The sequence below is a fragment of the Cyprinus carpio genome, chromosome B7 (genome assembly GCF_018340385.1).
Source record: "Cyprinus carpio isolate SPL01 chromosome B7, ASM1834038v1, whole genome shotgun sequence".
Lineage (NCBI taxonomy): Eukaryota > Metazoa > Chordata > Actinopteri > Cypriniformes > Cyprinidae > Cyprinus > Cyprinus carpio.
Genome location: NC_056603.1, coordinates 6453479 through 6477123, shown reverse-complemented (window position 1 = coordinate 6477123; position 23645 = coordinate 6453479). Strand labels below are relative to the sequence as shown.

Genomic DNA, 23645 nt, shown 5'->3' with positions numbered 1-23645 from the left:
TTAAATATGAAAAAATAAATAATACAAAATTGAATGTTATTAAATATAAATTGACTTTTGTAATTTACATGGCTTCAAAAATATTAATTTTAAAACGTTTAAATCAATATGGCATTTTAATCTTTTTCTCCGAGCTGTTTGGTTTCATAAAAATGTGTATATTATGAGTCACGGTGCTCATCTATCAGGAAAAATTGCTTAATTATCAGGAAATGTTTATGCAAAATTATGCAATTAAGCAAAAGTTTAGCAATAAAATAAAGAGCACATAATTATTCATAAAGTAAGCTTTGTCATCTTTATATATACTGTATACAGACCCTGGACATGTTTCATATCAGGTGAACATGTTTTTTGAATCATTTTTTTGATTACATTTGGGTTGTGTAATATAGCTCTTTGACCAAAATGCAGATTTTTTGTTAATTTTTTCTTAAACGCTAAATGTGAAGAATGTGTCAGAATGACTCAGAGGGGCTCAAACACGGTCTGTACTGACACATTTGCGCTCCTCTTTATTTGGCAGACGGATCTTTACACTTGGAGTGTGAGGTTGAGGAAAGGTCAGCACACATTCACTTCAGGAAGCTCTCGTCTGGGGAATGAATCACTTAGGAGGGCGGGGTGAGGTTGCCCTTTGCTGGTGTTATCTGACTGTTTTCTGCCGTGTTTTCATGGCTGAGGTTAAAGTTGACATATAGAAAACTAGTTTTTTTTTTTCTAGGTCACTGTAAAAGGGCAGCTCTTTTCTCACATGTCAAAAAGGAAGCCAAGTGTCCTCTGGGATCGAATGACGACAGCAGAGCTGTTTTGGGTCGTGACCCGGGTCACCACTACGGTTTCGACCTTGACGCCTCCAGACTCCTAACCGTATTCGCTCAGAGTTTCAGCTTTCATTCACACCTACATAAGTTCAGCATCGGGGAACTTTTCAGAGATTCTTTTTTTGCCCTTATACATGTTTTCTGCTCCCTTTTTCGCACTTTGATGATGTGCATGCAGAGGCATGTTGCAGTTTAAAAGCTACTCCACAAATTTTAGCCTTTGCTCAGATTTTTTGGGTTTTGGAAAAGCATTCGACTCTGTCAAGAACGTGTCGGAGCATACACTTAGAGCTTACATTCAAAGGCCTTTTTTTAAATTGCTTCCTGTCTCAATCCACACAGTACCATCAGACAATGGCACAAGGCAAATTTTATATTCTACTGTAAAGTGGGGGGGGTGGCGGTCAATTCTAAAAGTGGTTTTTTAAATATATAAACGTTTACATACGCTAAAACTTGGTAAGATTTTTAAATGTTTTTGAGTCTCTTGGTGTTCACCAAGGCTGCATTTTATTTGATTTAAAAAACAATGTAATTTATTCCTGTGAACAAAGCTGAATTTTTCAACATCCATTACTCTAGACTTCAGTGTCAAATGATCCTTCAGAAATATGAAAATCTTGAAATAGAAATCTTTTTGTAACATTCTAAAAGTCTTTAAAGTCACTAAAATGATTGATTTCTTTTCAAAAATGACAAATGAAGATTATGTTTTCTTGAATGAATTATTATTCATGGCTCTTTTATTGCTGGGATGGAGGATTTTACATTTTCACGCCCCTAAAGATGACACATGACACTGAACAAAACCAAACATTGACTTGGCTGCTTGTCAGTCAGGTCTGGTTTTGCTTGGCCAATGAAAGCTAAGATGGAGTCCAGGCTTTCTAACTCTCAACCAGAAATTTATATGTGAGGCCTATTCAAAACATGACTTTGGTGTCTATAGATGATACACTTTCCGAAAAAAAGATACAAAAAAGTTGTTACTGGGTTGATACCTTTTGAAATGGGTACACCTTTGTGCATCTCTGTACAGTCTGTCAAACCTTCACCCACTGGTGCAGTGGAGTCCAGTCCCATGTCCTATATCTGTGGAGCTGAGGGATACAGCACTGAGGAGGCCCTGACAACAGTTTTACTACACAGAGGACATGGATCTCACACCATAGAAACTTTACTAAAAACTGGGATTATGCTGAAAGGTATCCATTTTTTTCATTTTCACTGGAAACTTGAGCTCAGTATCTAACAATTTTCCTCTGGCATAAATTTTGAACAATTCATTAGTTTAATTTTTAAAATAAAACTTATTTCTTTAAAATAAAATATCCGTTATGATCTTTCCTTTGTCAGCTGATGTTACCAGTTCTGGTAATTTTGCTCATCAGTGCAAAAAGTTATTAAAAAAATCAATCAATCAATCAATCATAAGTAAATATATAAACAGTTTCCCATTTTTTCATTAAAATAATAATAACTTGCTTTTTACCCTCCTCCAGAAAATGCCTTTTTTTGTTTTTGATAATTCCAGTTCCATGAAGACTATGCAGTGCGTATTTAAAAATAAATAAATAGAACGAAACATACAAAAAATAAACAATTTCAAACAGGGGCCCACTGGTACAAACTGCAAACATAAATTGATCACTAGTGACAGTAAAGACCATGGGTATAATGTAAGTAAAGATTTCTTTCTATTTTTAATAAAATGCTGTTTTTTCAAACATCGATACTATTTAGAAAGTGTTTCTTGAGCAGCAAATCAGCATATTAGAATGATTTCTGAAGGATCATGTGACACTGAAGACTGGAGAAATGGAAATGATGCTGAAAAATTTAGCTTTTGATCACAGGAATAAATTACATTTTTAAATATATATTCAAATAGAAAACAGTTGATTTGAAATTGTAATAATATTTCACAACATTTTGACTATTTTTTCCTGTATTTTTGATCAAATAAATGCAGCCTTAGTGAGCAGAAAAGGCTTCTTTGGAAAACATTTAATCTACCGGTCTCAAACTGGATTTTTTATTTATGTATATATACATTATATATATCTATATAATGATAACATTTATTTTATGACTTGGGCATATCATGTAATTTTTTCACATGCTTAAAATTTTGACGTGATTAGCAGCCTCAACAGGAAAAAGAGACACTGTGAACTTCTGAACCGCAGCGTTTCTGGGCCACTGTGAGACCTAAAAGGACAGAGGAAGGGGTCACTCTGACAAAATGTCAATGAAACTGATCCTAACTCCATCTTTAACTGCCCTCAAACTATGTCACATCTTTCGAAATAGAGCGGCACCTCGCTGTGCTGTCATGAGGTCATGTACACGAGCACATAAGGCTCAGGGCACAGATGAGGGTCACTACCTTTGTGCGCTTCATCTCTGATCTGGGATCAGTTCTGATGGACGTCTGAAGGGAGCAAAGGGACACGGGGGAGAGAACGAGGCACCTCTGGTCACAGACCAGCAGAGCCACGCAGTGAGATTATGAGGGATGGAGGAAGGAAGATTAAAGACGGATGTGGCTGATGAAACTCGCTCAAAGCTTCCCTGAAAATGAGATCATGGATTTCTCTTGCCAGCTGTTGTACATTACCATTGGCCACTCTCTAGACCAAACCAATAAGGATGCGACTACTCTGAAGTGGGCGGAGCTATGACACCAGCACAAAAGACTGAACACCAATAAAAATCAAAAACTGAAAAGGCCAAATGTGCCTGAGGATGTGCCTCTCGGATTTCCTCAAATGAAACACACAATTGAGTCCAGTAACACTTTCAACAAAGCTTTATAGTTGGCGAATGAACACAAAACTATCAATGTAGTTTTGGGGTGCCCTTGAGCAGCACTACCACGACTGAGGTGCCCTTGAGCAAGGCACCGAAACCCCCAACTGCTCCCCAAGGCGCCGCAGCATAAATGGCTGCCCATTGCTCGGGGGTGTGTGTTCACGGCGCGTGCGTGTGCTCACTGCTGTGTGTGTGCACTTTGGATGGGTTAAAATAAAATAAAAATGAATAAAATTATAAAGACAAATTAGAAAATAAACATAAAAAAGACAAAAACACGGAATAAAATGACTAAAACTGAAATGGATTATATAAAAATAAAAACTCAAAATATTAATAAAAACTTTAGTATTGGAAATCAACATGTGGCCTATACAACTGCATTAACTAAATTGTATTGTAAAGTGTTTCCACTTTTCTATTTTTATAACATACTGTTTTTCTATTTCAGAAAACCTTGAAAAGTAAGATGACGTCATTCAAAAAGTGTAATATTGTGATACTTCATTGGAGAAAAAGCTTTTTTGGAGCAGCAGACTCCCTTTTTTGTACTAACAAATTAACTGCAGTAGGACCAAAAAAAACAAAAAAAAACAAATGCATTTAGAAAGTAAACAGGATCCATTTTCGATTTCAAACTGAATTGAGTGTGAAAATAATCTGAAGCGACGGATGGCCTGTTCCTTGAACTTTATAGGAATGACGAGCAGTAAAAAAGATCTGCACAAGCGCATCTATTTTTGATGAATCATCATTGTGCAGGACTCATTCTGAGCTGGTTCATGTAAGTGCGCTGATGTTCACTCCTCTCTCATAGTACTCCTTGAGTTTCTCATCCTCCCTGTTTGTTTTATACTGTTTCTATCCTGCATCCGCTCTCTTTCTCTCTCTCTGTTCAGCCTTACACTAATGCAACACTGGCATATTCTGCAGCTCTGAGTCGCAGTGTAGCCTGGTGAAGCGCAGTGACCATTATGACGACCCCACACACACCCGCCCCACCCGGAGAGAGAGAGAGAGAGAGAGAGAGAGAGAGAGAGTGTAACTGTAGACTGTAGACAGCAGGGATGAGATCAATAAAGCTATTTTTAATGCAGTCTGAATTAAAAGAAGAGAAATGAGCCATGAAAATGAAAGAAGAGGCAATCCTCAAATGAAAACTGCTTCAAATACAGGGGTTCTGCAGGTTTAATGAAGGTTTTATTTAAGACTTTTAAAGACCAAGAAATTTAAGTTTGAATGGAAGAAAATATGTCAATATGGTCTCTAAATATAAATGTATTGTATTCATAATTTAGTTATACAGGTTTTAATTTAATTAACTTCCAATAGTATCTGCATCACATTTTTCTTAGCAAATACAAGTAAAATAAAAGTCAGGTTTTCTGATAAAAATTGATCAAAATGAATTGAGTTTGATTGAAACATATTTGGCTGGCAGTAGGCTAATGTAAAAACAGATAAAAAAACCTAATTCAAGCAGAAACACCTTTTCATTCCCCACTTATATCTTATCATTTTGTTCAGTTTCTCAGAAAACAAGCCATTTCATTTGCATCTCAAGTGAAGTGAATATGTCTAGAGTTTTGTATTGGAATATTGAGAACATATTATTATGATTTATTTATTTATTTTGACTTTTGTAAATTTAAGGATTCTCTGCTCCGATTTAAGATCTTTGTATGCCTTAAGTTGTGGAAGGGCCAATTAAGACATTCAGAAACCACCTAGTAAGTAAAATCATGTGGCAGGGTTATTATAATTTCCTAAAATTACACCATTAAAAAAAAAAAAACACAGAACTTTTTTGATTGGGCTGAAACAAAATAACGGTTGTCTAAAATAAAATGAAATATTAAAATTATTATACTTATTTTATGTTCAGTTTTATTATACTATTTTTATTATTTACATAATAGGATTATCATTATGTCCCGCTCAAACTTTTCCCAAACATTCATGTCAAGAAAGAGAAGGCAACTGCAACTACAACCCCAAGCAGCCGCGCGCAATGTGCCAAAAGAAAAAAACAAAAACAAACCCCGGACTCCCTAGAAATCACTACAGTAGCAATGTCGTTGCAAGCATCATCAACATCCTAGCACTGCTGAGTTTTGCCTCACATTTTATTCTAGAAATGTACATTTTCAGTAGGGGTGCAGGATGATTTGAGTGACTTTGAACGTGAGACAGATCAACTATTGTTCTTAGGACCTCTTGAAGTCAGTCTATTATATTATCCATCTCAGACAGCAGAAGTGGCAATTGTGTTATTGTAGGTAAAATTATGCATGTCATGAAGAAAAAAAGAAGGAGGAGGTTTCCTCCTCTCTCTCTCAGGCAGCAGGACAGGCTCCATCTGTGGTCCCATCTTCCCGTAACATCCCGAAGGACTCTAGCTCCAGCTTAATATTATGGAGAAGCAAGAAAGAGAAGGATGAGAAAATACTGTGGTAGGTAGGGAGAGAAATATTATTATTTTGGACTGTTTCATATCATGCCAACAAATCATGTAAACATTTCCTTTAATGCATCCACCTTGTAGTTCCAGTTTAAAAAAAAGATGATCTATGCAGCTTCACAGCCCAAATAGTCACCATTTTGCTTTGTAAAATCAGAAGAGGGATTTAACAAATATACAAGTCCAACATTCTTGCTTTAGAATTTCAAGAAAACATTCTTATAATTCTGACGAATTGCCTTCAGAATGACGGCTAAAAAAGAATGAACTAATCAAAACTACAACATAAATAGATCTAAACATATAGAATATTTTTTAGACTAATATTTGAATAAAAAGTTAGCAATTTTATTAAATGATATATATGGTAAGACTTCATATCTGATGGATATCTGCAGAATATTTAATTTAATATTATTTGAAGTATATTTACATAAAATAGGACATTTGGTTCTCCTGATCTAATGAAAACATCTGCAAGGGTGATTACTCTACTCTGAGCTGTGTGTGATTGCTAAAATATGTATTTGCCAAAAAAACACAAAAGACTACATATTGAAATGAACCCATAACCTTAAATGTTTGATATTATCAAAACCACAGAACATTCTTCATTTCCATATAGTTACATAACGCTCGTCACAATCCTTGTTGCTTTCACATATGTTGCCCTATGGAATCTGACTCTGATCGAAACATCCATTGAATTTAATTAATCATACATTTTTCAAAGCTGATAATGAGTAGTGCATTTTTTATTTGATTATTTATCTCTTTATCCACTGATTGCTAACGCTTTAGGTTGAGCACTAAAGATTTACAGCTTTCATCATTATTTTGTGACAAAACGCTGTGACACTGGACTGATGCATAGGTTAAAATTGCATGTTTTTTGCATCGTTTTTTTGTAGAGGGAAAAAATGAACACAGTTTTCACCAAATCAAATGATTATGTTTAAATATGGTGGCCTGGAAATATTTGGCTGTTTTGTGATTTAAGGTATTTTCAAATATAAGTGTGTTTCTAGGTTTATTCCAGACTGATCTTGAGCTTGTGTTGGTACATGGTGTGTGTCAACAACATTTTGGAGCAGATGCATCTGAGAAGAAGAAAGAAGGTGAGTGTGAAGTCGCCCTGGGCTGCTTGTCTCTTGAGATTTATTTTTTGGGTGTGTTACGGATGTCAGAATGGTGTGTATATGTGTGTGGATTCCTGGTCTATATATTCAAGTACACACTTCCTACAAAATTGTCTGGTGTGTGTTTAATTTTAGTGGAGTGTTCAGTGCTTAAAAGAAAAGTTCAGCCCAAAAATGCAAATTTGCTGAAATGTCTTCACCCTCAGACCATCCACAATGTAGATTTGTGCTTCGTCACGGGGACAGCAGATTGGGATGAAATTGTAGCATTACATCACTTGCTCAGTAATGGATCCTCTGCTAGTGAATGGGTGCCGTCGACATTCAGAGGTCCAAACCGCTGATAAAAACATCAGAATAATCCACAACACTCAGTCCCTCAGTAATGTTGGGAGAAGTGAATAAGCTGGATGTTGTTGTACGAAACAAATCCATCATTGAGACGTTTTTCTGGTGTTCTGGCTAAAGTTGGCTGAGTTCCTAATGTTGGCTTCTACGCACGTGAAAACCGTTGTCCTTTGTTAAATCAGGAGAGCGACATGATCCAAGAGGCATATGCACCGAGGTACAAGAAAAAACCATTCTAAAACAAACACATAGTGAGTGGATTGTGAGTGAGATGAAAAACAGGCGTTAACTTTCGTGGGAATATATGGCTTCTGGACTATATTTTAGCAACGTGATGGGTTTGAAGGTTTAAAAGGTTTCTTACAACCATGCCAGGTTTCTTCTTCCCATGAATTTAAGATGGATGGACTTGGGTGGGTGAGTATTACTTTTTTTGTTTGTTTATCGCTGTTTGGACTTATTCTGACGGCACCCATTCCCTGCCAGAGGATCCCACTGGTTAAACAAGTGGATGTAATGCTACAGGTTCTCTAAATCTGTTCCCATAAACTAACAAACTCCTAGTGTATGGCAGAGGGGTGAGTACACGTTTGTGACAAAATTTTTTCATTTGTTAGGTGTACTATTCCTTTAATGCTTTCTTTTTATGGCTATTTAAAAGTAAAATGCTAGAGGACAAAGCAAATATTAAAAATAGTAGAGATTGCAGCTAATGAAAAAAGAAAGTTAGCGGCCAATTAAAACACATCCTTTTATCATTCAAGGCGGTGAACGGCTCATGACAGGAAGCAGAGATGACAAGAACACTTGACATGCGAGCAAGTAAATCACACTTCCTGCTTGGCCGAACTCTCAGCAGTCCATTCCAGCGTACTGTCCTGCCCTCACCAGTGACTGATCGGCTTCCAGACGTGTGGGCACTCTGTCACAGTCGTCAGAGAGCAGTAGCAACTGAGGCTGCCGCTCAGGTCCAGAGAGCATCAATCGTAAAGGTCAGCCTGAGGTCAAACAAAACAGGAAAACGCCAGGACCATAGTGCCCGTGAGTCAGTCAATGTGAACGTTATAATAAGCTGTGACAGAAACATGCTGAATCTATGGACTCTGCATGACAAAATTACAGTGGGGTTTTCAGATGATGGATAGATAGCTTCTCCTGATCACGATGGCCATTCAAAAAAGTCATTCACAAGCGATTTTACCTGATTACCAAATCATTACAAATAAGTGTAATTGTATAAATTATATCTATACTACTTAATTTTACAAAATATTTTAAAAGTAGCTAGGCTACTTACTTTGACAAAGATGTTTTTTTTTTTCATTTTGGGAGTATAATTTTACTCTCTTTAAATGCTTAAGAAATGGAAATATAACTGAGGTGCCTATGTGAAAGCAGGTTTGGTCATCCAGTCTGACACTCTAGAAGGCTATTGGCTGAAAGAAGAAAGAACCCCAAAAGCAAAAAAATAATCCAAGAGCCAAAAGTAGCAGTCTCAGTTTTGAAATCCAGAGTAGAATCCACTGACAGATCAACAGTTCAACATCTTTGTCCCTGGAGTCTGTGGAAGATCAGGCAAAACACTCATCTAATTAACTAATGAGAGTATTTACTTAGCTACATCTGCTTTTATCAGCAAGACCGATGCTGACCGATGGGGCGTTGATATGAAATCCAATGATGGATAATAATGGTTACAGTTCTTCTTTACAATCCACACAGTAATAGACGAGAAGTTCAGACATTAGTATTTGAATTCTTAACAAGTGAACGACCGGTCATACAATTATGAGAAAAAACAGAGCAACGTCTTGGAAAAATTTTGTATTAATTCTTTATTATTTTAAATACTTAGTTATATGTAGCATTTGCTCCAGTTTGGGGGAAAATATGTTTTTTTTTGCCCCTGATTTGGGGGTGTAAAGGACAGCAACTGCTGAATCCATCATCCCCCCGCAGGTTTGGAGGTCCTTGTTTGCTTTTTGCTGTGAGGAGGCCAAAATTGATTGGTGTGAGAAATGGTAGGAGAAGATGATTGGACAGAGGGATAGTGAGAGGAGGGATGTCTCATGACACTGCTGTTAGATTATAATTGGGTACCTGGCACTCAATAAGCACACTTAGACTTTATGACTAATAATAAAGCATTGCATGTGTTCAACTGAGTGCATTTATGGCATACATTTTCTCTCTCTCTCTGTAGACTAGTATGAAACACTGTCTGCTGCTGCAACCCACATAAGATGAATTAACAAGCTTACATGATTGAAGCAGATATAAAACAGATTACACATGCTCATGAGTAAGTTTTTGCAGAAATTCAGGACTGAACTTGGCCTGAATTGAAGCTGTAGACAGAGGCAGAAAAGTATTTTAAATTTAAAGTAGAATTCAAAGAATTATGTCCATTACCATCAGAGTTGGTAAGATGTTTAAATTTTTTTTTCAAAAGAAGTCTCACAGGAATTTTACAGTATTTAAATACTGTGTGAAATGTAATTTATTCCTGATTGCTAAAGCTGAATTGTCAGCCATATTACTCCAGTCTGCAGTGTCACATGATCCTCAGAAAATCATTCGATATGCGATTGCTGCTCAGGAAACGGTTTATGAATAATCAAGGTTGAAACTTGTGCTGCTTCATTTGTGAAACCTTTTTCTCAGGATTTTTTTGATGAATAGAAAAGTTTCAAATGAACATTTTATTATTTACAAAAGAAAAACAATGTGTAACATTATCAATGTATTACTTCACCTTTTGATTCACTTTAATGCCTCCTTGCTGAATAAAATTATGAATTTCTTTAAACCAACCCCAAACTTTTAAACTTTATTTTAATACCAGAAAGTGGGATGAAAACGCATGTTGCCCCAAAATTCAAGTGTCTCTCTTCAGAATCAAATAAACCGCAGCTTTGGCTTTCTCCATATCTCTGTCCAGAGGCTTCTCTGGAGATCGTCAGAGCGCTCAGTAATGGATTCTTTGGGGAGGTGCTAATGTGGACGGACAGCAAGGAAGTGTGAAAAAAACATTCAGGAGCCTTTTAAACTCCGTATGGTTTTCAAAGGGGCTCCACAGAATGGAAACTAAAAAGAGCTTGGGTTTCCTCTCTTTTCTTTCTGCTTCTTTACTATAGATGCACTGCATTTTGAACGAAATGAATGGGACAGGGACCTGTAATGATCAAACAGGATGTTTATGAACAGATCGTTTTTCTTTAAAGAGTGGATAGTGTCATTTTTCAAGTTAAAGAAGAAATTTTTTTGAAATCTATGGAGTATGTGGATTAGATAGCTATAAGCCATTGTGTTTGAGGTTGTGATTCCTCCAGTCGGGTAAACGCGATAGGCGCCTTTAAAAACGTGGCTGTATTCCAGCACCACTATCTTTTTTTTTTTTTTTTTTTTTTTTTTTTGTCGTCCGGAAAACGGTCAAGCGCAAGCATTTTATTCTCGCTAGTGGGCTAGAAATGACCATTGCTGATATCTAGGATTGATTGCGCATACAAGAACCACACTGCTGCATCCCCAATGCGGCGCATAAATGGCATATAACTCTAAACACCGCCATCCCGGGATTCTAGAGAAAAGACCCTTCCGGGTTTTGGCTCCAGACAGTATTTTTGATGTTTTCATAAATACGCGGGCTGGTGATGTCACAAATCCGGCTTGCAAAGGCGGCACCTCAGTTTGTCCCTGAGGCAATTGCAACAAAGTACAATTGAGGGGCAATACAACATAAATAAGTAAGAAACACATAATCTAAATAATTTAATGTTGGCTAATTGCAATGTACTGCCGTGAGTACAACCGAGGATGCACAAAACCACTTCATTTCTGATGAAAATATATATGAGTGTTTGGTAGAAGCCTACAAATATCGACACTGGTGCTGGAGTGGTTCCGATGGTTGCCAAGGCATTTCTATGCAGTTGGTAAAAGGTGTTTGGAAGCAGATTTGAAATTGCAATGCTAGCGGTTTGCTATTAAAAAAACAAAAAAAAAAAAAAAAAAAAAAAATTGGTAATAAACAGCACATTTCATTAACTGACACAATGTTACTATTCTATCAAAAAATAATAATAATAATAATAATTTTCTGATAACAACTATGCAGGCGGTAAACGAAACATGATAGGGCACATTTGGGGTTATCCACAAGCTGAGGTAAACGCACACTAAAATTATGCAGTACACATTAGGCCTAATTAAACATCATAAGATACATAAGGCACAAATCTAAGTAACTACTAATGAAATCTAAAATATATATATTTAAATTTTAAAGAAATACAGTCAATTGTGTCACGCAAGGAATTATGGCAATGTCAGTTTACGGTTTTCTACCGTAAATGTAACTTGCCATTGACCACTTAGCCTTATTACAGTTTTTTACCATTTTTGTAGGCCTATTGTACGTGCTATTTATATGCAGAAATAATTCACTTTGAATCAAAAAATCGTGCCACTGAAAAGCACATTCACGAGTTTGTGAATATAAGACTTTCTCAATTGGACTGAAGCCGCGTGATATATGAAAAAAGTGAAGTGTTGTAGCCGCCTAATTTTCATACGCCTAGTGCTGTATGTTCCCGTTTATACAAAGGAGTTATGATATGTAGAGAGCTGGTTTTCACTTTAATAGATGTGCACAGTATTGAGGTTTGACGTGAGCCAGGGTCGGTAATGAGTTCAGAAGGGGTAAGATGTGCTCGGCTCCAAGAGCAGCACTGACATCCCACCCCCTTGCGAGAGTCAACAGAGCTTCTGGATACTCACAGCAATCACACATCGCTCTGCCTTCACTTGGTGGACTGTTTGCTTGTCTTAAAAGCAATCTGCCTCTCTGCCCGTCGCTATCTCCCTATCCTTCACCCTACCAGCCACTCTGATCGCTCTCCCCTTCGCCACGAAGCGTCACAAGCAACAATGTATTTGAGCACACCAACGTGTAGCTCGTGATCTCGTCTGTCTCTTAAAACCCTGCCTCGATTTTTTGGAGGCTGAGCATGTAGTTTTTATGTCACGTACCAGCAGACCACCTGCTGTTTTATTGCATCTGTATTTTCTCTCTCTACATTTACCGTGGGCCGTTCGCGATGAGAGTAGACAATGAAATCGGCTATTGTGTGAAGGGGGGGAAGAATGCGCAGATGTAAAGTATTGACGATCCTCAAATAAAGGTGGCTCAAAAAAAAGTCACTCTATTTAATTTTCTTAATAGGTACACATTCCATGGTCATGTTGGCAAACAAACTATTTGCAGGAAAGAGATTTGAGGGGGAATTTAATACACAAATAGGCTATAAGACGAGCAACCTTTTTTTAAGCATTTAAATTTTGTTAAATAAGACTTCTAAAATAATAATGTTTACAGATGGTACACCTTCACCCCTAACAACCCTAAACGTAACATTTAAAAATTAGGTTTAAGGTCTTTGTACCCCCTATAAACAACTCTTTCAACGCCCATTTTGGCCCCAAGATTTTTACCCAATCTAGCATAGCGACAACATTTACTGGAACCACTTTCAAATTTGTTAGACAAAGAAGAAGGAAGGAAAAGAGCCGGCCGAGCGGTGAACGAAGAGGACCAAAAAACCTACAACAAACCTAAGAGAAAAACAGACAAACCGTTACTCAAAAAATGATTTGGATTTGCACCCCATAAAACTATGTGATAATAGAGAAATTAAAGTCTTTTTTTTATTCCTCTCCCTATTGGCATATCTCAATTTGGATATCTGCCAAACAAGTTGTCAGATGTAATGGACCTAGCTTTGGGTCTATTTCCGAACAAGGAAAAAGAACAATCCTCAGAAAATAGACAAACCGAAGAGAAGGGGAACGAATTGAACAACGTTTTTTTATTTTTTTTATTGTGTGAGCGAATAGAGACCTTAGCCAGGGGTATAGGGACTGGACTAAAGGCGCCGGAAATTTATTTTTATAATGACAATTTTGAAACTCAAAATTTTACCCCTCGTGCGTCAAACCCACGTACGCTCATAACACACTGTCTGTTCTAGAACCGGCCCGATTCACACTATATAACAACGATCAGTTTGGATATAGTTTCTATGCATCACTGAATCATCCTATACGGTTGTACCGAATAGTGCTAATGTAGTGACCCCGGCCCCACATGCTCCAGGGTAAGTCGTTTAAAGAGGGGCCAATCCCAGCGCAATAAAAAACAGACAGGCACTGGAACCGTTAAAGAAGCGTTTGACATGCTATAGAACAAACTTAAAAAAAAAGATCTGAGATGGGGGGGTTTCACTGGGAAAAAAACCTAGAGAGACAGCCGCTTATTTTTGTTGATGTGTGAATTTGCTCCGTTGTTTTGGGGTCGCGCCGAGGTTCACGGCTCGGCGCACTCCAGCTCCTTCCCTGATAGACTAATACTCCCGTTTGTTTACGGTTAAAATTTAAGGTTTCGAACCTGGCTCCATCGCCGTGTTTTGAGCCGTCCCAAAGAAAGGCCCCTACCCGGTGGTGTGTGTGAACTGTGCGGGGAAATGCCAAAGGGCCCGCGCAAGGGCAGAAAGAGATCTGCCGCGCTTCCGTGGGCCTATATTCAACTCGCCAGCTTACTGACAGGAAGAGAACGGCGCAGAAGATTCTGTTTGCAGTTCTGTTAAAATAATCACAACGCCCTAAAATAAAAAAAGACGGGTTGTTGTTATTGTGTTTTTGTTTTTTTAAAATGAATCAGCAACCAGGCTTATTTTTTTTACGTAACATAGACCAGCAGCAGCTGATAAAATAAAAGAAACAAACACTTCAGGTTGTTAAAGAATATTTATTTGGATGGAAAACCTTTACCAAATCAAGGGGTCCAGGCTTAAAATACACCTGTTGCTGCAAAATGGCCTATGTATGGCACAAAATAATAAAAGGGACTAACATATACACTGAACCGTCTTTTTTTTTGCTTGTGTTCCGCCAGCTTTCCCGCCCCTGTCCACGTGTCCCGTGATTCTGTGAAGGAGCAAGCTGTGGATGCGTCTGGAAGGAGGAAACCCAAAATGGGCGTGGTAATTGGATAAATTAAATAGTTATAACAAATTAATTGAAGCCGTCTATAAGCGCATTTTATAAAAATCATCTCTCTCTTTTTTTCTGGATTCTGAGGGAATCCACATGAATAATAATTTATACACACGCGGACAAAGGAATATAAGAAGATATTTTAACTGTAATCCATTATTTAGATCTAAATAACAGAAATATCGTCGTTTAAAACAGACTGACTACACGCTGTGCATGCTGGTTTTGATTTGCACACTGTACATTTTACTTTTCATTAGGCTAAGTTTTCACTCGTGGATTAATAGTTAAGGAATATTTTTTATTAATCAACTGATCTTTGTAAAACAAAATGCTTTAACAAAAAGAAGTTCCAACACAGATAGAGGTCTTATTTTAGCGTAATTGCCCTTGTTTAACAATTACTCACACTTAAGAAAAGGAAAAGTGTGGTGATGAATTTGAGGTTCAAACTTAAAATATTGAAATGAAGACATTTTATGTGTTGGTGTATGACACAAGCCAAACCATTGTTAAGCTTTCTTGTAGCCTAAGGGTTTTTGTTTTTAAATAAAACAGACACTGGCTGCCCTGTGAACTTCACAATGCGTCAATTAGTCACAGTGAATGTTGTTTTTATTTCAAATAGGTCTAATAATGTTTGGCGTTTTTCGAGCTTAACTTTTTCTGCGTTTTCTAGCTTCTTTGATTAGATGTGTATTTACTAGTTTATATGTTTCTATTTTAATGATAATGAGGAACGCGTTAAACTTGCAGCGAGGGCTTGTTGTCATTTTTGGTAACATAAGAGCTATTAAAAAACAACCATCAAGCATACTTCCTGCAAAAAGTTCGAGCGTCAGTTCTATTGATAGGCTATAATTGACATTAAAAATGAACCAATAATTTCCATTGTTTTATAATGACGTGACATAAACATTAAGTAACATATTTTAACCGATTTGGGTGAAACACCTAGACACACTGCAAGAGAAGTTTAGCAAAGGGAGGACAGGTGGCGATAGTTCACTGTCAGTCAGGACGCGGTAACCAAGAGCAGAAGTCAACTGTCGGCGCAACCTGCGCCTGTAGCGAGTTTCTATAGTTTAACAGCAGCAGATGCTGGGGGTTCAGGTGATGCGATGTGAACTATTCAACCTGCGAGAAAATTGCAGTAATGGATCGGAGAAAACTTTGTGTGCGCGTCCTCTTTGCAGGGGTTTGTTTTTTGCTGCTTTGAGCCATGCGCGTTTTCATCCAGATCAGTCTTGTTCAGACGCGCTGACCGTAATATCCGTTGACTGTCGGCAAACAGAAGCTTTGCCTAAATCTATGGCAGATGATCATGCGCATTGCCATCTTTGTGTTCAACATGCTGCGCGTTTATTTGCCTGGATGTACAAAGACCATGCACAACAAAATCTCAAATCTTTGTCGCCTGTATTTAAAAAGACTGCATGCATGGAATGTGACGTTGAAAAAACTGACTCCGAGCTCAGTAATTTGTGGTCCATGCATGCCTGTTCTCTTGGCGTAATTAGTACATTTCACTGGGAGCATGTGTTGTGAAATCACTCATAAAATCCACCGCGCATCGGACACTGCCAGGAGACATCTTGTGCCCTGGTCGGGCCACCCATGCCCAGGCAGGGCACGTGAAAGCGCTCCACCACTGATAAATCAAAACAAAGCAATATGAGCAGAAGTCCCGGAGATGCACCATCACAGGCCTCCACAGAGTCCTCCACCTCAGGCACATTGCGCTGTACAATTCTCATGGAATTGCTGATACAACATCATTTTCCTTAGTCATAAGCTTCCCCAGTGAGGAAATCCAGTTGTCTTAAACAAGCAAGAGTTCTTTTCTTATCTGAATAATCAAATTCCACACTGAAACAATTAGGAAAAATACTAAAACGTACCCCTTAGATTCTATTTAACAGACCCCCAAGAATCAAGAAAGGTTCTTTGCTGGCAACGCCGTTCCAATGAGAACCCTTTACACATCCACATAATCTTTTGCATTCCATTGCATTCAACTGTTCACGGAAAGGTTCTTGTAGTTCTTCTATGGACTGTTTTTCAAAAACCCTTCTTTGGAACTTCTGCTTTTAAGAGTTTATATTAAGTGTGTATATAAGACATGATGAAATCATCTCTTTGTTGGGTTGTGAAAGAGGTCAAAGGAAAAAACTATGAAGAAGGGATTTAACATTCGTTGAAACATTACCAAGGAAAACATTTACTATAGGACACGTTGATCAATACCTAGGGCACTTTTTCAGAACTCTTCACCTGAATTCTTCTCACCAACTTTCTACATCTTGCTACAGCAGTCAATTTTGCATCAAAATGCATTAAAACTACCAAAGCGGCTTCATATGCCCTCAATTCATCTTATCCCTCCCTAACACTAGTCAAGCATGCCCGCACCAACGAACACACACTGTCACTAATAAAATAAAAAAGGGCTAAAACATAATAACAGACAGCATTACAATGTTTTCGTTTTTGTCAAATTTTCTTTTACAAAACAAAGAATAGCACCAGCTCTGTAATAGGAACCCACTGCACTTTATGTTACATGGTTCATGTTTACAGCATTATTTCTATATTGAGACTAACACCTGTGCGGAAGGCGTTTAGCTTCACGTCTAATTGTTTTGATAGTATTTCATTTTTTTGGATTTTGAATATGTCAATAGGGTATGCATCGCTGTAGAAACGTAGCATATTAAAGTCTAATATTATGTTAGATATTGAGAAATAGGCCCTATAGCGATTGTAGAAAGAAATGTAATATGGCTAAACTGATCTAGATATAGACCCTATAGTCAAGTGAACATGTCTATTGTGACTATTTGGGAGTGTGTTTGGTCGCAGCACAAACACACACATTCAGCTCCCATCTCCAGCCAGGCTTGCAGGCGAGACCTCATTATATATACATGATCAATCTTTAATCGCTCCATAGAAACTGAATTGCAACCGTGCACTCTCAAAAGCCAACATCAAAATTTCATGCAGGTAATTGAGATAAAACCAAAATGGAGGGTGTTTCGTCTCTATTTACCCTCCGGCTGGGTCAAAAAATACATTTCCATGTGGCAGAAACGAGGATGGGTGTTAGACGGTGCTAGACTGTGATTTTTAGGAGGAAAGACCAGTCACACCTGCCATAAAAACACAGCGGAAGCTGAATGAGGCAATAACCGGCCCTTCTGGTAATAAAAAAGTGTTGTTTGATTTACAGTCATTGCATAAATGCACACAACAGATAGTTAAATCAAAATTTTTAGGATGCGAATTCTTCACAGCACGCAGCGTGTGCAAAATACACTCTAATCGGTTTCAGACGCAGCTCTTTTGAGCAACAGAAGCTGTATTTTGTAGCACTGGACAAAATCCAGGTTCAGAATGATCAAGAGTAATCAGAGCTGAGCACAAATATTAACAACGATGGGAATATTTCGGCTTGTTGTCCCTCTAAAGCCGAATTACACGTGTCTGATTTTTGTATCATAATAGGCTGAATTCTTCCACTGGAGGGGGCAGGTGCAGTTGACTTTTGACTTCTAACTTATGTGCTTAAGGCGCTCTATGCTAAAGAACTTGATAAACAAGCCATACATTAATACTATTGCCATAAACTGAATTTGAGTGCAAGTTGACAGAGAAAAACGCGACACCTCTGTTATCGTTCAAGTGATGATAAACAGTCGCACATGACCTGAACTTATTGCCCCTTGCTACTCTGGCCCTGCCCGAATGTTTACAGGCCCTGAGGGCGTGGTTGAACAACACAATATTGCCATGCTTTAGGTTGGGTCCTAGAGGTCATGTGTTTTCTGTTTTTTTCTTGGGAAACCCTCAACCTGAGCCAGTGAGTTTCACATTATGCCATAAACACATACACACACGCTCCTGCAGTTTTTAAAACTATTATCTGACCTTACTTTTGACCCCCCTTAAGAGGATGATGCCTCGTGGTCGACTGACAGCAAGTGATAACAAAGAACAGAGAGGAAAGTGAACGAGACATGAAGACATGAATGAGAAACAGTGGCCACCATAGTGCTCACTGGACTACAGTTCAACAAACGAGCGCGATAAATCAAGATTCGTGCACCCCATATGAAATGCTGTCATAATTAAAAACATTCCAAACCCTTAATGTTATTTTTTACATTGCTTGGTAGGAATTTTTCTTTTTTTTTTTAAAGAATCTTCATGGAGCCTTTGCAATAGCAGACATGAATCATTATGACTATATAAAGGATTTTTAACCCGCACACGCCAGAACACCTAATGTTTCGATGCATTTCAGATTGTCATTTTGCCCTTAACCCTATGAAGCTGAATCATATTTGACAAACAAATTTTCTAAAGTCTCTAAATTATCAACATGATCAAAACTTTGGTGAAAAAAACTGTTGACACACAATCTACTTCCATGCTTCCTGTCTTCGGATTGATACTTTATTTTTAAATTAATTATTTTTTTTTTTTAGCAAATAAAATTCCTTTTTTTTTTTTTTTATCATTGTAAGACACCCCTCAGGTCATGGATCATATGTCATTGTCTGTGAAATCTTAATTTTTTATTATTTTTTTTAATAAGTAACCAGAAAATCTATATTTGCTGTTCAAAAAACAAAACTCCAAGACTGGAAGTATTAATGTTTTATTAGTGCTTTATTTGTTTTTGTAAAATATATCCATTTGTTGTGTTGTCTTTAACTACTTCCCTCTCATCTCCTCCAGCACAGATGAATGTTTTTCCAGGCTCTGTAGTTTTTAAAAAAAATGTGGCTGATTGAAACCACTTTTTTTTGTTTTTTTTATTATGGTTTTTATGTGGTTTTTTTTTTTTTTAAGAGATGGATTGCATTTTTCAGGAGTTCTCCACCAGCTGTAAATGTCAATGCAAAGGGTTATTGGGACGTGTCACTCTCATAAGCATGATTGAACTTTTTGATTAACTTTAACTCACATGATAACATATAAGCCCCTGCATATTCTCTGCAGTATGTACAGTGAATGTGGGTGTAGGAATACCGCAGTGACTTGTTCACTTCTTAATTCACTCCTGAGCACATCGGCGTCATGGACATCTGCATCACCCGGCTGAACCTGAAAGTAGTGTGTCAGATAAGGAGACGTACAAAATGTGCAGAGCAGTAGTATCCCCATGACAGGATTAAAACCACTGATGTAAAACATTGATCAGTGTTTGTAATACAATGAGGGACCTTAGCACAACCACATGCATTGTCATCAGGAAGTGAATTTTCCATGACAATTATTCAGGAATTGCGTGAAAACTGAAACTTGGAACCCACCATGTTTTCAACACTCATGACTGCTGTGGCTCAAACACCCCTGCAAAACACATGCATCTTCATCATGCTTTAAATATCTCATTTTAATTTTAGAAAAAAAAAAGTATTTTTCTGTAATAATAAGAGACTTACTAATTACTAATAACTGACTTAAAAAAAAACAAAGATTTGGAAGAGATTGTTAATCCCAAATGAAGTGGAGAAATTATTGGTTAATGTACATATATGGGAAATATAATTAAGGATTTTTGGTACTTTATCAGAGGCTACTGTTACTTCATTCAAGTAATTCTTCTGCATATAAAGAATGGTGGGAGGTAGAAATGCGGAGAAGATTACTCGTGAGGTTTGGACAGATATTTGTTGTGAGGCTCATAGTGTGACTAACTCAAATATGTGGAGAGAAGTTAAAATGGAAAATCATTTATAAGATATTTCCTCCTCACTCCACACAATTTGTGGTAAAGATCAAGTTACACCAATGAGCAAGTTTACAATGTACTTACGTATATATTTATTGCTGTTATTTCTTTTGACCCCTGTAGTTGCTATTTAGAGACAACCTTCTGGTAGCTGCCCTGAAATGCAAAACATCTAAAATAAAATCTAAATAGCTCAAGCTGGAACCACCCAGATTTGAAACAGTGGGTTCAAAGGGTCCGAGAGATTTGGAATGGAACAAAAAATTCTGTAGTTTTTACAAAAATAATTTTGGTAGGTGTTGGTTGCCAGACTGAATTTTGTAAAAAATACAGTAAAACTGTAAACACATTTATGGCCAAAAACTGTAAATTTTACAGTATAAAACTGTAGTTTACAGACAAGAATTTGAATGTAAACCAGTAAATTCAACAATGCACACTGCTATTAAAATCTGTTTCGTACCTTTGACATACAGTACTGACAACCACCATAATAATGCAGGTGGTAAAAGAGAAAGCCACATGAAGAATCAAAGCTCATCACAAGTAGCTTCGCCACAAGCAGAAGTTTATATTAATATATAGAAGGTGCACAGAAGTCATTCATGCAAACACAAAACACCATCATGGTAACACACATGATGCTTAAATAATGCAATAAACTTTCATTAAACAACAGAAGATGTAACATAAAGCCCAAACATGATGTTTAATCATGGTTTTTATTATTACTATTATTAAAAAACATGATTGTTTAAAAACAAAATACTTTTCAAATGGGGAGTGTCACGCAGGGAATTGGGGGAATATCAGTTTACAGTTTTTGACTGTAAATTTTACATTGATTTGTTGGTTTGATACTTCTAAAAACCCATACAATTAACAGCATTTTACTGTAAAATTACATGAAATGTCTGGTTAGATAGATCTTATTGTTAACTTACTGTTTACCCATTAACAGGTTTTTTTTTTTCAGTAGCGTTTTGACAAAATTTTACACATAATTACACTTATTTTATTTATTTATTTATTTTTTACGGTGCCTTAAGACTTAATTTTTGAGGTGAAATGAAGTCCACTATCAAAATACTACATAATAATGACTAACAATGTGGGAATGGTAGAAATGTGCATAAGATTATTTAAAATACTGGTATACATGTTTTGTTCTGCTGTCTGATTTAAAATGATCTAAATCTTTGCTCTAAATTCCTTTTTTTTCTGATTTTGACTTGAATTTACTTTCTTTTATTTCATCAATCTCTGTTTACTAAATTTTGTATGAGGCCTGGTTCATTTTGGTGATATATATTTTTTTTATATAATGTTTTTTTTATATATATGTTTTTCTTTTCCAGAACATTCTGAACCATTCTTTAACCTTTTTGACATGTTTAGATGGATAGTATAAAAGACTTTCAGTGTTTAAAGTGCTATTATTTCTTTAGCTTAACCAAAGATTTTCTTCTTATTATCATACATCTTTACCTTTACTGTAAGACATTTTGTTTTATTTGAATTTTTATCAGAAGTTTAAAGTGTCATAAGAACTTTGGCTTTATTCTATAACAAGCTCATATTTATCTATTATTTTATATGTCCGGCTTAATCTACGATGGTTTAGCATACAGGGTTAAGCATTTAAAAAAAAATATATAAAATTATTCAGTAAGAATGTTGGGAAGTTCTGAACAGAAAGTCAGTCAGCACATTGGTTTTTACTCCCTAATGTGACGCAACACGACAAAATCGATGCTGAAATCAATATTGCAAGACAATCACTGAGAGTCATGATGAATTAAGCCAGGCTCAAAGTTCATCAAAAGGAGCATAATCACAGTAATGTAAAACCTTTTTAAAACACTCACAATTATTAATTTAAAAAAGCTTTAAACAGAGCTACAACATTTTATTAATTAAAAAATCACCTGATCTTTCACAAGTAACCATGATTTAATTAAAAACACAGAGTTTAATCAATCAATTACACAAGGGTGTATATATGGGCATTTCCCCAAGCAAAAGAACTCAAATTTTGTTATATTGATACATTTTGACCGACTTTAATCCATATAAACATATAACGCATTTAAGTTATACATCTTATCAATTTTCATACGCAATAAGTTTGATTATTATTATTTTTTTTTTTGGCAGATGACGCTGACACAGGGTGTGTTTTTCCCAGGTACCGCCTGCCATTTGGATTTCTATTTAAGCAGTTGTCCAGTCAAACATATCTCAAAAGGACATTTCTGGCTTTCACAAGACGAGCTGATCTTGAGAAGACGTTCATCAAGCAACAGTCACCTGTGAGTATTTTTCCAGAGATGGCCGCTCAATTGCAAACGGCTTGATATTTTGCAGGAGATTATAATAGGGTATAATGTCATTAAATGGGGAGGGAAAGCAAATACAAATTACTTTAAAAGAGTTGAAACAAGGAAAAAAAATATTCAAAAAAAATTAAAAAACATTTTAGATAATGAAGCCACAAAAAATAATGTACTTCATTTACATCTCTGATGTTATTTTGAATGTTATTCTGTGATGTCATTTCCAGAATCTACTTTAAAGATGTCCAAACCACAACTCTGCAAATAGTTGGTGGCAAAGGAGGTTCTCCATTTTCATTTACTGGGGAGAAAAATGGTGCCAGTTTAGAGAAGATCGGGGTTTGGGTGGGAGAATCGCAGGTTAAGGCTGTCAAAGTTTGGCTTTCAGATGGCAGAAGTGAAACCTTTGGCAAGCCAGATGGGCCGTATCAAGAGTACACTTTCAAGTCTGGTGAGTGTTTCACCTCACTGTCCCTCTGGGAGAACGGAGAAGGAACACGTCTTGGAGCCATCAAATTCAAGACCAACGAGGGTGGGAGAATTTTTTGCAAAGATGACAAACATGGTTTTAAAAAAAGAACATCCCATTGATATCGGCTCTGGGTTTTGTCTGGGAGTTGCAGGGGCAGCTGGTGCAGATATTGACGGCATGGGATTTCATGTTTCTCAATGCAGTTCAACTCAGCAGTTCTCACCGATGTCAACTATCCCACTCTCCACCAACTGATACCACAGGTGTCAGTGAAGAGATCAATCCGGCTCTTACACAAATGAAACCTCCACCTACCAAGAGCAAACAAATTGAGACCTCAAAGAACGTGACCAAATACATCTTCGTGGTCAATATTTTACAGCTTTACTAAAACATTTTAGTGTGGAAGTGAAGGCAGGGATTCCAGGGATTATATAGAAAGTTTCTACAGGATA

General features: G+C 36.9%; 1 protein-coding gene and 1 pseudogene across 1 annotated transcript in view; both read left to right on the top strand.

Annotated features, from left to right (window-relative positions):
* The window catches only part of LOC109093089 (protein mono-ADP-ribosyltransferase PARP15), a 619635-nt gene that overhangs the window by 507624 nt on the left and 88366 nt on the right, over positions 1 to 23645 (top strand). The window lies entirely within an intron of this gene.
* LOC122137786 lies at positions 1834 to 23492 on the top strand (annotated as a pseudogene).